Genomic DNA, 16518 nt, shown 5'->3' with positions numbered 1-16518 from the left:
CAACTTGTGCTTTTGCACTCCTGTGAGAAGTCTGGCCATCCTGAGGCCTCAGTGCTGTATGAAGCCCCAGCTAGCCATGTGGGGGTGGGGGCGCATAAGAAGCACCTACCCCGGCCCCCAGCCAACAGCTCAGCCAAGCTCACCCCTTGCAGCCAGCATCAGGGTGCCAGGCTGTGAGTGGGCCACCCTGGAGGTGGAGCTCCAGCCTCAGCTAAGCCACCCCAGCTGGCCCATAGAGGACAGGGATGAGATATCCCTGCCAAGCCCTACTTGAACTGCAGAATTGAAAGCTAATAACTAAGATGGTGTTTGTTTTAAGTCGCTAAATTTGGGGGTAGTTTGTTTTGCAGAACAGACAACCGAAACAGAACATTTAAATATTTTTATCGTGCATGGCTAGGTGGCATCCCACAAAAAAGTGTTAAAGTCATTGTTTCAACAAATCCTCACAACCACTTTGTTGTATTAGCCATTTAAAAATATTTGCAGAATGTGCCAGCTTAAACTTGCACTCCTCTCCCTCCAGCCATTCAACCATTTCTCCTCTACAAAAAGCAGCAGGGCAGGGCGACGAGCCAAGGCAGCAGGATCCAGAGTATGTTGGGAGTCACAGTCTCTGCAAAGACTGCTAGAGGAGAGGAGCAACCTCTCCCTTCAGAGCTGGGGAGCTGGCAGCAGTGAAGCTAGGGGCCAGACACTGAGGTTTTGAGGTTGGAGATCACACATGGATTCTAAACTTTCTCAACTTTGAGCCTGATGACTAAATCGAAGTGGTTTTCTCACATGGAGTACAGATGAGATTATTTTGCGTGAGATAAAAGATAAATGGAATATTGTTGAACAAAAGGGCAGACAGTGGCTGTCTTTAGTAACATTCATCTAAATTTCTGTTTCTCCCCCATCTGGATACGTGGGAGAGTAGCATTCTCTGGTCCCCCTGTGGTTGGGTAGGGCCATGTGACTCATTCTGATGACAAGCTGAGAGAGGAAATGCTGGGTGACACTTCCCTGCAGGAGCTCTTAACTGGAGACACAAGGCCCCTCTGCAGCTCTCTTCCCTGTGCCTTGGTAACCAGCAATTCCCACAACAGTGGCTGAGTCAAAAATAAGAATAGAATTCTCTGTATGCGCAAAAGAACACATGGAGCATGAACAAGAAATACATCTTTATTGTTTTTAGCTGCTAAGATTTGGGAGTTGTTGTTACCACAGTATCATCTAGGCCACCCTGATGGATACTACCTCCTTCTTTATTGTAGCATGAACTCCTCAGCAGACTTTGCCAAAATGAAGGTAGCAAGATGTTATGATTCTCTGCCTTGAATTACTGTTTACTCTACTTGCCTGTGGTTTTTCTCATAATAACGCCATGTCCCACGCTGTGGGCCCGAGGAGCAGGGCATGTGCAATTGCAGCCTTTCCTTGCGTCTTACTGCTGTTCAGTTTATTGTTCACAGGATCCTGGCTCACGTGCTCTGACGCTAGCAAGACTGCAACTGCTTTCTCTCATCATATTCTATCCACCTACCTGTCTATTTATCAACTATCCCTCTGTGTCTATCTATGCCTGTCTTTCTATCTGTTGTGGGGACTTCCAAGGAACCAAATTGCTTCCTGGGGATCAGGAGGAAGACTGGAGCAGTCCTCTCATAGGTGGCAGTTGCCACATGGGCAAGCTGGGGACACACTGGCTGCTATGGCATCTTATTAGCTCTACTCTCAGCCCACTGGGCCTGGGGGTGGGAGGTGGGTCAGCTGTACAGGTAGACACTGGCCCCTGTTAAGGGCTATACTCTTTTCAAGGTACCCTCAATATCCATACACATTCTGCAGTTGAAAGGTAGAAGGAAAAATCAGATCTTAAAAAACAAAAAAATCCTGCCTACAACAAACCAGTAATTGAAATTTCTACATTTTAAAAGAATGGATCATGTTTTGAAGCTAAACAGAATTTAATAAAATACATGCATCTGTTTTGAAATATACCCATGAGAGGAAAAAGATAGGCCAGTGTTGTCAGTACATTGATCCTAAATGTTATGAAGATCCAGGAATGATGGATATCAATTTGAATATTTTTTAGCATAGTCTTTTTTGAAGAAAGAAAATACAGATACTGCCAGCTCTTTGGCTATAGTTGAAGTCATTATGTTTTTCGCTCTTTTTAAATAGTGTTAGGTTTGTAATTTTTGAAAAATTATGCCCCCTGCCTTCTCAATGAAAAGTTTCACTATGGTATGAAATCTCTATTTTAAACCTGTAGTATATTACATCTATAGATGGGCAGTTCCACTTTTTGCCAACTAATTTAGTATCACTATAAACTATGAGAGAACAGTTTGAGGTTTTAGCCTAAGGATTCCACAAAATCTATGGAATATACATATGTATATATTGAGTGTACAAGTATGTACTGTAGCATGATTTTTTTGTAAAAGAAAATTATATAATTGAATTTTCAAACTAGAAGAGAGATGTAATTCAACCCTCTCAACTTACATAGAAAGAAATGTTGACTCACAAAGTTACCAGAACCTGAATCTATAGTTCTAATCAAACTATTGGCCCTTCATATTTACCCAGAATAACAATAAATCTCAATTTTTTAAATTTCTTTATCCTCAGGATAATTTATTTCAAGTTCTAGACCAGAACTAAGTTATAATATTGGTATTATTTTTCTGAATACCTTAATTATTGTCTTTAAAATGATTGGTTGTTACTTTTGGCAGGCATGAACTCTCACTATTTATTAATAGAAACCCAAAGCAAAAGAATCACTAAGTAACTCAAACCCTAATGACTTACTCAAAGATTGCGTTCTTATTTCGTATTGTATCTCATATGCATGAGATAATGTTTTTGTATTTATACTACTGAATGAATTTTATTTTAAAAAACTACTTTGAAATTATAGCATTGAGAAATAGAAATGGAATGCATAAATACATCTACCTAGCTTCTCCCTTTTTTTAAGTGATAATTTTCTGTAGCCCCAGTTTGTAGCATAACATGAAGACTTAGGAGTTCAATGACAATCGAAAGCATTATAGTGATGGTCCCGAGTCTCTGAATGTCCACACTGAAGTGCAGTCTATGTCCTTTTTCTAGCATCAGTGGTCCCAGCCATTGCTCACCACCATGGGCCAATCCACCATTATCTCTCACCTGAACAGTGCAGGAGCCTCCCTAGTGACCTCCCACTTGTTTCCTTGCTCGCTTTAATCTCCTCTCAACACAGTAGAGAGAATGATCCTGTTAAACATGTGTTAGGTCATGCCACTCCTCAGCCCAAACCTTCCAATGGCTTTCTAATTCCTTCAGAGGAGATAAAACAGAAACCATTACAATGGCCCATAGCCCTGTGTTACTGGACCCCTCACTCTCCCCCACCTCATCTCCTACTCTTCTCCCCTGACTCACTTGACTTCAGCCACGATGACCTTCCTGCTGTCCCTCTAACACATCAGGCATTCTCCCACATCAATTTTCTTTTTTGCCTGTACCATTCCCTCTGCCCAAACTGTTCCTCTCCTAAATACCCACATGCCTTCTTTCTCACCTCCTGCAAATCTCCGCTCAAATATTGTCATCTCAATAAGGGCTTCCCGGACCACGCTTTAAAATTGCACCACACACACTCTTCCCTGCTTTATTTTTCCCCATCAAATTTATCATCATCTAACATACTGAATATTGTCTTTGTTTATTATCTATCTCTCCTCACTAGAAAGTAAGCCCCAGAGGGTAAAGATTTTTACCAGTTTGTTCATTGCTACATTCTCGTGCCTACAGCAGAGTCTTTCACATTGCATGTTTTCAATAAATATTGTTAATCATAAGTGATCTATAAAACAATTAAGTTTAAAAATAATGTGCCAAAGAAAAAACAAAAACCATAAGGTAACAAAGAGCCCAACTGCTATGAAAAAGAATAGAAAAATTTTAAATGCAACAGAGGCCTTAGAAATGAAAACTATAGTCATCAAAGGTAAAAACTTGATGTTCAGTTGAACTAGTTGGTTAGAGACAGCCAGAGAGATAATTAGAAAACTGAGAAAAGGAATTACTCATAAAGTACCCCATATAGATTAAGAGATGGAAAATAGAGAAGTTAAGAAACATGGAGGGCAGATTGAGAAGGTCCAAAAAAGTGTCATGGGAGGGGGAGAAGGGGATGGGTATATTCACACCTAATGGGTGCAGTGCACACTGTCTGGGGGATGGACACACTTGAAGCACTGACTCGAGTGAGACAAAAGCAATATATGTAACCTAAACATTTGCACCGCCACAATATGCTGAAATAAAAAAAGTTTAAAAAATGAAAATACCATTTCATTGGAAAAAAATGTCTATAAGAGTTCCAGAAATAGGAAAGTGAGAAGTAGAAGAGAAATTCAAAAGAGATAATGGCTCAGTTTTCCATAATTAATGAAAAATAAGAATCAGTGAGTTTCAAACAAAATATATTCATGTCTACAGTCAAAAAAAAAGAAAGAAAAACTGCAAAACACCAACAAATATTAATAGAAACATATAAAACAATCAGAGAATAAACCAGATTACTTGCAAAAGGAACAACCATTAAGTTAATATAGGCACGTCTTCTGCTTCCTTTGTCTTCCCTCCTTTCTAGAAGTAACCATAATTTGGATTTAAAAAAAAAATAGGAACCCTAGGTCAAAGAGAGAGTAATACGAAAAAGAAGCAGCAAATTTTGAAAAGAACCAGAGAGAATTTCTAGAAATGAAGAAAATAGCACACTAAACAGAAAATTTAATAAAAAAGTTAAACAGATTAGTCATTACTCATGATGGGAGGTCCACTGCCAATTAGCTCTTGAGGCTAAGATTTTAAAGGCTTTTTTCCCCTCATTCTTTTATGTATTGTATAAATCTATGTATAATTAGCTACAATTAGTATGTCTTGTTTCGATAATTAAAAAAACAAACTGCTTTCAAAAACTCTGGAAACAATGGAAAGGAATTGTTTGTTACTTGAATGTGTGTGTCTCTGATTGCTGTGGACGTTTGCATCAGTCATGGTGAGCGAGGTAGGCTTAACTCATCAGAAGCTTATTTCTTGCTTGCTAGATCCCCGTCATGGGTTGGCTGGGGTCTCTGCCATTCTCACCGGGGACCCAGCTCAGGGAGCAACTGCTCTCTCTGGAGTATTAGCAATGGCAGAAAGAAAAGAGTTCAGTGAATCAGCACTGACAGTTAGTGCTTCCTGCTATAAATGATGTACACCATTTCTCATGTATTTCATCGCCTAGAGCAAGCCCAGTGCGATGCCTGGTAGCAGAAATAAAAATCTTAGTGAAAAGCACTAATGGCTACTACAGAATTGTGTTTCCATACGTTGTCCATTATTTGTATTTCTTCTTAAGTGTATTGGCTATTCAGTTTCTTTATCTATATGGTCCTTAGTGTTCTGATAACACTTAGTTTATTCTTAATCCTAACCAGAGACCTCATAAAATATACTTCTAACCATGGTCTCCAGTTAATTTGAAATAGCTCGTTTTCACCATAAACTGGGGGCTCCTTTTCCAGACTTATTCTCTTTACCATGTTATAGTCCAGTATAAAGGTCCAACAAGGGCTTTTGTTTTCCTGCCTCTATATAGACAATTAATATAACCCTTCCTCATAATTTCTGGACTTTCTTCTAAAAGTCCCAAGTTTCTTCATTAATTTCATTATTCCCCATCTATTGCACCCACTTTCATCCCCAGACCTGCAGCTCATCTTGGCGACCAGAGCAGGCGTTTCCTTTTGCAGATATCACCATTAATCCTAGTACAGTACTTGGGAAGGACAGTTCTTAGCAGATACCTGTGAGTTTTGTTGTACTAACAGTAATAACAAAGACAAGGAGGAGGATGCCCCATGTCCACTCTCTTACTACAGTCTTTGCATCCTCCATAAGCCTTATCTTGCTGAAGCAGTAGAAGGAAAACAACAACAACAAACCACTGACAAATTCCAAATACAACACATTTCATTTTATTTTTGTATTTTTATTCATTTTTTGTGTTTTCCGAATGTTCTACAATACTAGCCCTGTGTTGGCATATCATAGGTATTCAATAAGTTGAATCTGAATCAAATAGGGAGTAGAACTACATATATGGACTTCATGGTATATATGAGGCATTTTGTACAGATTTTTAATTGATCATCCACAGCAAAAGCCTAGTACTTCTGGATACGCAGAACAACCAGAAAGAAAACAATGAAGATTTTAATACTTTAAGTGTGTATTTTGCAAATTATTCTGCAATTTATCTGTCTTAACTTATGGCTAATTAACACTATTTTTGGTAAGCATTAAAATTGCAATACAGTGTATGTAACTAAAGAAAAACTATTACCAGCTTAAAAGCAGTTGCAAATCAGAAGAAATTAATCTGCTAAACAAAGTATTTGCTTGGGTACAGAGCATAAACTTTTTGTTACAGTTTGCTCTGTGATTCAGATACTTGGTTATTTTATGAGGAAATTCTGAAGGAGTACCAGGCATCCTGCTCTTTACATGACTTCTTCACATGATTTCTTTTTATTCTTATGTCCAATATACAATAGATTCACATTATCCAGATATCAGCTGTTAAGGAAAAGGGAGATTGCATATGGCCAAAATTATCCCTTGGAAATTCCTTGGCTTACCCAGTGACAAGGTTAAAGGATGCCTAGCATTGGGGTAAGGAGATAACAAACGGCTTCAATAATGTTTTTCACAATTTGAGGAACCTTGGGGTGCTAAAGTGCGCCTAACAGAAGCAATACTTTAAAGTCATTATCACTTTAAAGAATTCAAGTTAACCAAGAGCATCTTTTAGCCTTCTAAATGATTTCTCCTTCTTGAACCTTTGGCTGAGCATGTATTGTTGAATTCACATAAATTGAAAGTATGTGTGATGCAACTCCACTATAGATGCCCTAAAGACTCATGGTGTAATTATAGGCAATACCAATAACTTATTATTTATTTAACCTTTCATAAAATTTTGTTATGAAAAAGCAGAGAAATGTCTACAAACCATAATGAAATGCAAGTCTAGCATCTGTAGCATCACAGTATTTTATTTCACACTTGATTGATTGATTAAAGGTCCAACTTTCAAAAAGAATACAGCCTCCCTGCTTTCAGAAGCAGTCACTGGAATGGTAATAGGTAAATATTAGTCAGTGATTGACTTTAGTTTATACAAACTGAATATTTAAAAGTACCAAGTTGTACTTCAGCCAAAATGTTCTTCCATATTTCTATATTTTTAAGATCTGGCATTACCAAGAGCAGTGAAGCTAAGAATGTTCTCAAAAATTTTCTGACTTCTCTTTGCAACAAGATCATCCTGGAATATATAATTCCTTCTGTGATGTGGCTGTTTACAGACTTTCCAAGTGTACAACTGACACCCCTATTAAAATCTGCTTAGGTTTTTGAAAATAGCATTCTTTATAGTATTATAATTATTAATATTTGGTTTATCTGAGGAAATAAACTAAGGATAATAAAAACCTTGATTACTATATTTCTAATGCTACCATTACTATATTTTCTGATTGAGAGTTCTCTAAATTTGATTTGCCAAAATTAGCAATGTTAATACCAAAGAAAAAATCGTGAGTGGAGTGTTCATGTATCAGTTTCTCCTCCAGGAATATATACCTACATCTAAGAGAGAAATATTCATCCTATATATTAGCTCACTTTTTTGCCTTAGAAAATAATTGTAGTATATCTGTATAAAAAGCATTTTTCTTTGAAGATGCAATATGTTGCAGAAGGTTAAGGTCATTCTGAGGGACTCTGAAAACCAATTCTCATTATACCAAGTTGTGTACATAGATTATTGGGTTGATTGTGTACTGACTCCAAGGCAGAGCCTGAAATGTGTTGTTCTTAAAAATAATTAGATACTAAATAACTTATTGTTTTCTTATAGTTTGACTCTTTCTTTTTGAAAGAATAATTTTAAATATATATAATAATAAAGCAAAATTTTGGTTAATTGTGATCTGGTATTAAACCAAAAAAATATTATTTTTAAAAAAATAAAATATACCCATCAATACATGAGTGGATTAATAAAATGTGGTATATGTATACCATGGAGTACTACTCAGCTATAAGAAACAATGGTGATATAGCACCTCTTGTATTTTCCTGGATAGAGCTGGAACTCATTCTAGTGAAGTATCCCAAGAATGGAAAAATGAGCACCACATGTACTCACCATCAAATTGGTTTCACTGGTCATCACCTAAGAGCACATATAGGAATAACATTTATCGGGTGTCGGGCAGATGTGGGGGGGAGGGGAGGGGCATATACATACATAATGAATGTGATGCTCACCATCTAGGGGATGGACACGCTTGAAGCTCTGATTCAGGGGAGGGGGGCTGCAAGGGCAATATACATAACCTAAACTTTTGTACCCCTATAATATGCTGAAATAAAAAAAATAAAAATAAAATAAAACATACCCTAAAGGGAATTCACATTCAATCAGTGAGATTAATTAATAGCATTCTGTTATTTAAGAGTTTCTCATGATGGAATATGCCCCAATATGAAGCCCTGGATTCTGACTTTGCCTCTACAAACTTTGAGGCCTTAGACACAGTATTCAACCTCCCTGATTCTCTATTTCCACATTTGTAAAATAAGAATTCAGTTTTCTATAAAGTTCCATCTCTCTCTAAAATTATTCTCCAGAGATGCTGCAGGTGTCATGATAGGGCAGTTTAACTGATGTATTTCAAGAGTATTTTGGGATCTCCACTTCCGAAAGATACATCCTCCTTCCTGAAGCAACCAAAAAAAAAGTGAATAAAGTACAGTCATGCATCACGTAATGACAGGAATGCATTCAGGGAAATGTGTCATTAGGTGATTTTGTCATTGTGTGAACATCACAGAATGTACTTATACAAACCTAGACGGTACATCCTTCTACACACTTAGGCTGTATAGTATAGCCTATTGCTCCTGGCTACATACCTGTACAGCATGTTACTGTACTGAATACTGTAGGTAACTGTAACACAATGGTATTTGTGTATCTACACATATCTAACCATAGAAAAGGTATACTGTAAAGATAGTATAAAAGAAAAAAATGGTATACCTGTATAGAGCACTTGCCGTGAAGGGAGCTTACAGGACTGGAAGCTGCTCTGGGTGAGTCAGGGAGTGAATAGTGAGTGAATGTGAAGAGCCAGGACATTACCGTAAACTACTGCAGACTTTGTAAACACTGTATACTTAGGCTACATTAAGTTTATTTAAAAAAATTCATCTTTCTTCAATAATAAATTAATCTTAGCTTACTGTGACATTTTTACTGTATCAAATTTCTAAATTTTTGAACTTTTTGACTATTATGACACTTAGCTTAAAACACATTGTATAGGTGTACAAAAACACTTTATTTGTTTATACCCTTATTTTTTTTTATTTCAGATTATTATGGGGGTACAAACATTTTGGCTACACATAATACCTTTGCCTCGCTCAAGCCAGGGCTACAAGCGTGCCCTTCCCCCATACAGTGCGCTCTGCACCCATTAGGTGTGAGCTTACCCACCCCACCCCCCCCACCTGACCGACACCCAGTGAATATTACGACCTTGTGAGCACCTTAGTGTTGATCAGTTAGTACCAACTTGATGGTGAGTACATGTGGTACTTGTTTTTCCATTCTATTTTATAAGCATTTTTTCTTTTTTAATTTTTTTTTTTTACTTTTGAAACTTTTTTATTAAAAACTAGGACATAAACACACACATAATTCCAGGCCTACACAGGGTCAGGATCATCAATACCCCTATTTTCCCCTCCACATTTTGTGCCACTGGAAGGTCTTTAGGAGCAATAGTTTTATATGACCGGCAGCACAGTCGGTTTGTGCATCACAACAAACATGTGAGCAACGCGTTGCTCTACAGCATCACAACAGCCGCAAGATCCCTAGGCGATAGGAATGTTTCAGCTCCATTATAATCTCATGCAGCCACCATCAGATATGCAGTTGACTGCAGCGTTGCTATGTGGCACTTGACTGTATATGAAACAGAGGTTTCCAAGACACTGGGCATTAGGCAATGAGTGTCGGTGACCCCTGAGAGACGGGAAGCACGTGAGATGAGCCCTAGCTGATTAGCTTACTGCTGCAGAGAGACCTCAAAATGTGGGGAGAGGGAATCCAGGTGGAGTCTGGTAGATTCTCAGAGTTAAAGAGATGAGGTGAGGGTCCAGGCTGTCCAAAGCACAGGATCCTATGCAGTTCATAGGATAAAGTACCCAAAAGGAGAGAGCTACGTGGAGAGAGAACATCAAACATCTAGAAAAGGTGCCCTTTGACTGTTCAGCTGAGTATCAATCAGCATCAAGTATAGTGTGCAAGAAAATTATTCAAGGCTGGGTAAGGAAGCACCCAAAATTGTTACAGGTAACAATTCCCAGTGCTCACACAGGTCTAGGAATAGTACCTGTTCTCTATAACCAAACTGGAAAAACTCAGAACTCACTTGGGGATTGAATAAAGAAGGCCAGAAAGGCTTGCATAGGAAGGAATATTTAGCCTGAGATTTAGAACAGCTCTCATCCCACTTAAGAGATCTTAAAAACAAGGCCTGAAATAGTCTAACAGTTTCCAAGTAATTGAGCTGCGTTCATGAACAAAGCTCAAGATATTTACTTACTTATTTTTATTTTATTTTTTTAGAGACAGGTTCTTGCTCTGTCACCAAAGCTGGAATGCAATGGTGCAATCATAGCTCACTGTAATAACCTCGAACTCCTGGGCTCAAGCAATCCTCCTGCCTCAGCCTCCTGAGTAACTAGGACAACAGGCACATGCCACCAGACCTGGCTAATTTTATTTTTTTTAGAGATGGGGTCTTACTGTGTTACCCAGGCTGGTCTCAAACTCCTGGGCTCAAGCAATCCTCCTACCTCAGCCTACCAAAGCACTGTGGTTACAAGCATGAGCCACCATGCCCAGCCTTCAAGAATATTTATAAGAATACAAACATATCCTTTAACTAACAAAACAAAATTTACAACATCTACAATCTAATCAAAGATTACCAGGCATGCAAACAAGCAAGAAAACGCAATCCATAATGAGGGGAAGAATCAGTCAATCAAAAATTACCCAGAATTTATATGGGTGTTAGAATTAGCAGAAAAAAATTATTCAAATATTATAACTATACTTCATATTTCCAAAATGTTAGGAAGAAACATAGAAGATATATTTTAAAGACCCAAATCAAATTTCTGGGAATAAAAACTATAATGTAAAGAGGTTAAAACACATACATACACACACACACACACATACACACACACACAAAGTATTCACAGCAGATCAAACACTGCAGAAGATATTAATAAACTAGAGAATTAGCAATAAAGAAATTAAAATGAAATTTAGAAAAAAAAGAATAGCTTAAAAAAATAAAATAGAGTATCAAAATGCTGTGGAATGATTTCAAATAGCTTAATATACTCCTATTAATTGAAGCCTCCTGGCAGGAGAAGGGGGAGCAAATACGATATTTGAAAAATGTGTGAGCAAAAATGTCCTAATTTATTGAAAACTAGAAAGCTACATATCTAAGGAGCTTGATAAATCCCAGTCATAACTACACCAAGGCACATCACAATCAAATTGCTCAATATCAGTGATAAAGCAAAAAATTTTAAAAGCAGCCAGAGGAAAAAGAATGCTATGCATAGGAAAAAAGATAAGGAATCCAGCACATTTCTTGTCAGAAACAACACAGGCAAGAAGAGAGTAAGGCAACTTCTGTAAAGTATTGGAAGGAAAAAAACTATCAACTAGAATGTTATAACCAGCATTGATACAATACACCATATTAATAGCATAATGGACAAAAACTAGATAATTATTTCAACAGGAAACAAAATTGACAAAATTCAATGCCCTTTCATAATAATAGCTTGTAACAAACAGAATAAAAGGAAACTTCCTTTATCTGATAAAAGGCATTTACAAGGAACCTATAGCCAACTTAACAATAAAAGATTGTGTGGTTTCCCTTTAAGATAAGAAACAAAACAAGGTTGTCTGCTCTTTCTGTTTCTATTCAACAATTTACTGGAGGTCCTAGAAGAGAAGGGGTAACCTTTTCAATGAATTGTTCTGAAGATTTGGATATCTGTATGCAAAAATATAAATTTAAAATCATACTTTGGACCATATAAAAATTAACTCAAAAGAGAGCATAGTCTTACATGTAAAACTAAAAACCATAAAGCTTCTAGGACAAAACACAAGGAAAAACCTTTGTGACCTTGGGCTAGGCAAAGATATCTTAGACACCAAAAGCATGATCCATGAAAGAAGTTGATAAGTTGGATTGGGAGTCTCTGTTAAAAGAATGAAAAGTCAAGCCACAGATTGGGAGAAAATACTTACATAGCATCTACCTGATAAAGAATGTGTACTCAGGTGCATAAACTCAATATCTCAATAATAAAATTTTAACCCCAAGGAGAAAATAAGAAAAATATTTGAATAGACACTTCACACACACAAAAGACATATGACTGATAAACAAGCATATGAATAGATGCTCAACATCATTAGTTGTTAGGGAAACATAAATTAAAACCACAATAAGATACCACTATACATCTATTAAAATGGCTAAAATTGAAAAAACCATGGCAAATATTGGAAAAGATATGTAGGACTAGAATTCTTATATATTGCTAGCTGAAGTGCAAAATGGTACAAAGATTTTTTTTTTATTTCAGCTTATTATGGGGGTACAAAAGTTTAGGTTATGTATATTGCCCATGTCCCCCCCACCGCCCCAAGGCAGAGCTTCAAGCGTGTCCATTCCCCAGACAGTGTGCAGCACACTCATTAAGTAGGTATACACCCATCCCCTCCCCCTCCCCCCCACATCCGTCCGACACTCAATTGGTGTTATTCCCAAATGTGCACTTAGGTGATGATCAGGGAAACCAATTTGCTGGTGAATACATGTGGTGCTTATTTTTCCATTCTTGGGATACTTCACTTAGTAGAAGGGTTCCAACTCTCTCCAGGAGAACAAAAGAGATTCTATGTCACCATTATTTCTTATAGCTGAGTAATACTGGTACAAAGATTTTTGAAAACACATTGGAAGCTTTTTTTAAAAAAGTTAAATATACACCAACTATATGATCCAGCCTCTCTCCACTCATACATATTTACCCAAGAGAAAACAAAGCATATGTTTATATAAAGACTTGTACACAAATATATTACAAATAAAAGCAGCTCTATTTATAATAGCCAAAACTGGAAACAATGCAAATGCCCATCAATAAGTAAATGAATATAGAAAAAAGGTGGGATATCCATGTAATGGAACACTAATCAGTAACAGAAAAGAATGAACTATTGATAGATGCAGCAACAAGGACGAATCTCAAAATAAGTGTTCTGAATGGAAGAGGCAGACAAAGAGAGTACATATTGTATGATTCCATTTATATAAATCTCAAGAAAAAGGAAACTAGTCTATGTTGGATTAGAGTTACCTGGAGAGACATGGCAGGGGGAGGAACAGGAGACAGGGCCAGGAGGAAATCTTGGAGAGTGAAGGATTCATTCATTATCTTGATCATAAGGATGGTTTCACAGGGGTGTATATATGTCAAAACTTATAAAATTTTATACCTCAAATATATGCAATCTATTTTAAGTCAATTATACCTCAATAGAAAAGAGTATTTTTATGTCTCTACAGTTTGTGTCCCAAAATAGAAATATACCTTGAATGAGCTAAATAGTCTCTTTCAAAATCACCTCCTTAGATACAGAAATGAATGTCCAATTATACTTTTTGTTCAGGGATAACACAGGTAGCCTGTTTGAAATACATTAGCTTTGGAAACAGTGCTTAGGTCCTAGGAGTCTTTGGAAGTTGAATCATTTTTGCTCTTATGATATTACTTTGGGTAAGATAAGTACTTAAAGGACATCAGTGTTGAGACTTACTCTCAATGACCTGAACCTATCATTGGTGAATTAATCAGATTCCACATAGTTTAATTAAATTACCTATCTCAAGAGCACACTGGGAGTGAGAATTGCAGTGTGGAACTTGCCAACTGTACCCCTGAAGAGCCAATTGGCCCCTCTAAGAGAAAGGAGCTGTTTTCACCCAATGGAACCATCCTGGATTGTTCTGGAAATATGTCAAGAAGTCATAAATTACATTGCCAAAATGAATAAATAAATAGCATGTAATCCACTTGTGTGAACAAACTTGTGGGAAAGTATCTCTTTTTATAATTTGAATAATCTGTCCCAGGTGAGTTGACAGTGTCTAACACTCCATGGTCATATGTGTCCAGAGGCTTCATTTATGTATCTGTCCCAGAAGAAAAGGAATGAGTTGAAAGGAGGTTAAAATTTAAGGTAAATAGAGAGACCCTTAGTTCATTTATTCAACTGTTACACTCAGTATAATTATTTGTTAAATGACTATCTTCCCCTAAAATGTAACCTCTTTCATGAATGTAATATAGTTTTACTTTATGCAACTTATAAACCCAGTTCCTGGCATAGTGGATGGAATAATAATTATAAGACCACATCTCTTAATACTGTTGTATTGGAGATTAAGTTTCAACATGAATTTTGGAGGGAACACCATCATTCAAGCCATAGCATTCTGTCCCTGGACCTGCAAAATTCATGTCCTCCTCACATATAAAATACATTCATTCCATCCAATAGCTTCAAAAAGTCTTAACTCATTCTAGCATCAACTTTAAAGTTTAAGTCCAAAGTCTCATCTAAATATCATCTAAATCAGATATGGGTGAGACCCAAGGTATGATTCATCCTGAGACAAATTCGCTTCCAGCTATGAACCTGTGAAATCAAACAAGTTATGTGCTTCCAAAATATAATGGTGGCACAGGCATAGGATAAACATGTCTATTCGAAAAGGGAGAAATACACAAGAAGAAAAGGGTAACGGGTCCCAAGTAAGTCTAAAACCCAACAGGGCAAACAACATTAAATGTTAAGGCTTAAGAATATCTTCTTTGTCCCACCTTCCAGACACACTGGGGTACAAGTTATGTCCCTAAGGCTCCAGAGGACTCTGTCCCCATGGCTTTGCTAAGCACAGCCCATGCTATAGCTCTCACAGGGTGGAATTAGATGCCTGTGGTTCTCCCACGCTGGCATTGCACACTGGTGGTTCTATAGCTTCAGGGTCTTGCGAGTGACTCTGCCTCCATAGCTCCACTAGGCATTGCCCAGCTAGGGGCTCTCTCTAGTGGCCCTGACCCCAGGGCTGTGATGGACATTCCCCTAATGGGGGCCCTCTGTGGTGGTCCCATCCTTGCAGCAGCTCATTGCCTGGGCCCCAAGGCCCTCTGAGACATCCTTTCAAATCTAGGTGGAGATAGCTCTGCCTCCACAGCTCTGACACTCCACACACCTGCAAAATTAGTATCCCATAAACACTGCCAAGGTTTATGACCTGTATTTTCTGAAGCAGCAGCCCAAGCTATAACTGGGTCCACTTGAGCCACAGCTAGAGTGGCTAAGGAGTGTTGCCCTGGAATTCAGGGAGAAGAGGCTTGAGAATGCCTTGAGCAGTGAGCTCTGAGGTCCTACAGGTGCCCTAGGCTCCTCTCTTGAAATCATTCTGCCTTCAGGGTCCTAGCATTCTGGGCCTGGGATGGGAATGGCAGCCAGGAAAATCTCCAAAAAAAAGCCTTCAGGGTCATTTTTCCACTGTCTTAATGAATAGCATCTGGCTTTTGCCTAGCCATAGTGATGTCCTCATCAAACGTAGCTTGGCCACATCCTTGCTGTTCTCTCCCAAGCTCACCTTGTCATTCTTTACATGGCCAGGCTGAGAATTTTCCAACTCCTTGAGTTTTTCTTCTCCTTTGATTATCAATTCTTTCTTTAATATGTTTCTCTCTTCTTGAATTTCACTATAAGCAGTTAAGAAAAGGCATGCAGCACCCTGAACACTTAGAGATTTCTTCTGCCAAATATCCTAGTTCATTGCTCCTAAGTTTTGACTTCTATGAAGCATTTGGACACAGACACAATGCAGCCAAGTTCTTTTCCTTTCCTCTTGTTTCCAATCAGATATTCCTCATTTTCATCTAAGACCTCATCAGAACAGGCTTTACTGTCCATATTTTGGAGCATTCTAATCATGACCACTTAGATAATCTCTAAGATTCAGGCTCTGTCTACACTCTGTTCATGGCAATCTAGGCTTTTTCTAGCCTGCACTCCCAAACTTTTCTGGCCTCTCCGCATTTCCCAGTTCCACAGCCACTTCCATATTTTTAGGTATTTATTAAAGCAACATCCCACATTGTAGCAATTTCTGTCTTAGTTTGTATGTGCTGCTATAACAAAATACCTTAGACTGGGTAATTTATAAAACATAAAAACTTATTTCTTACAGTTCTGGAGGCTGGGAAGTCCAA

General features: G+C 37.8%; 1 long non-coding RNA gene across 1 annotated transcript in view; it reads right to left on the bottom strand.

Annotated features, from left to right (window-relative positions):
• LOC123649208 overlaps positions 1-16518 on the bottom strand; it is a 214827-nt gene that overhangs the window by 108627 nt on the left and 89682 nt on the right. The gene's annotated exons all lie outside the window — the stretch shown is intronic.

This window comes from Lemur catta, chromosome 13, assembly GCF_020740605.2.
Source record: "Lemur catta isolate mLemCat1 chromosome 13, mLemCat1.pri, whole genome shotgun sequence".
Taxonomy (NCBI): Eukaryota; Metazoa; Chordata; class Mammalia; order Primates; family Lemuridae; genus Lemur; species Lemur catta.
The sequence above is the reverse complement of the archived record's forward strand: the minus strand, read 5'-3'. Positions and strand labels throughout refer to the sequence as shown.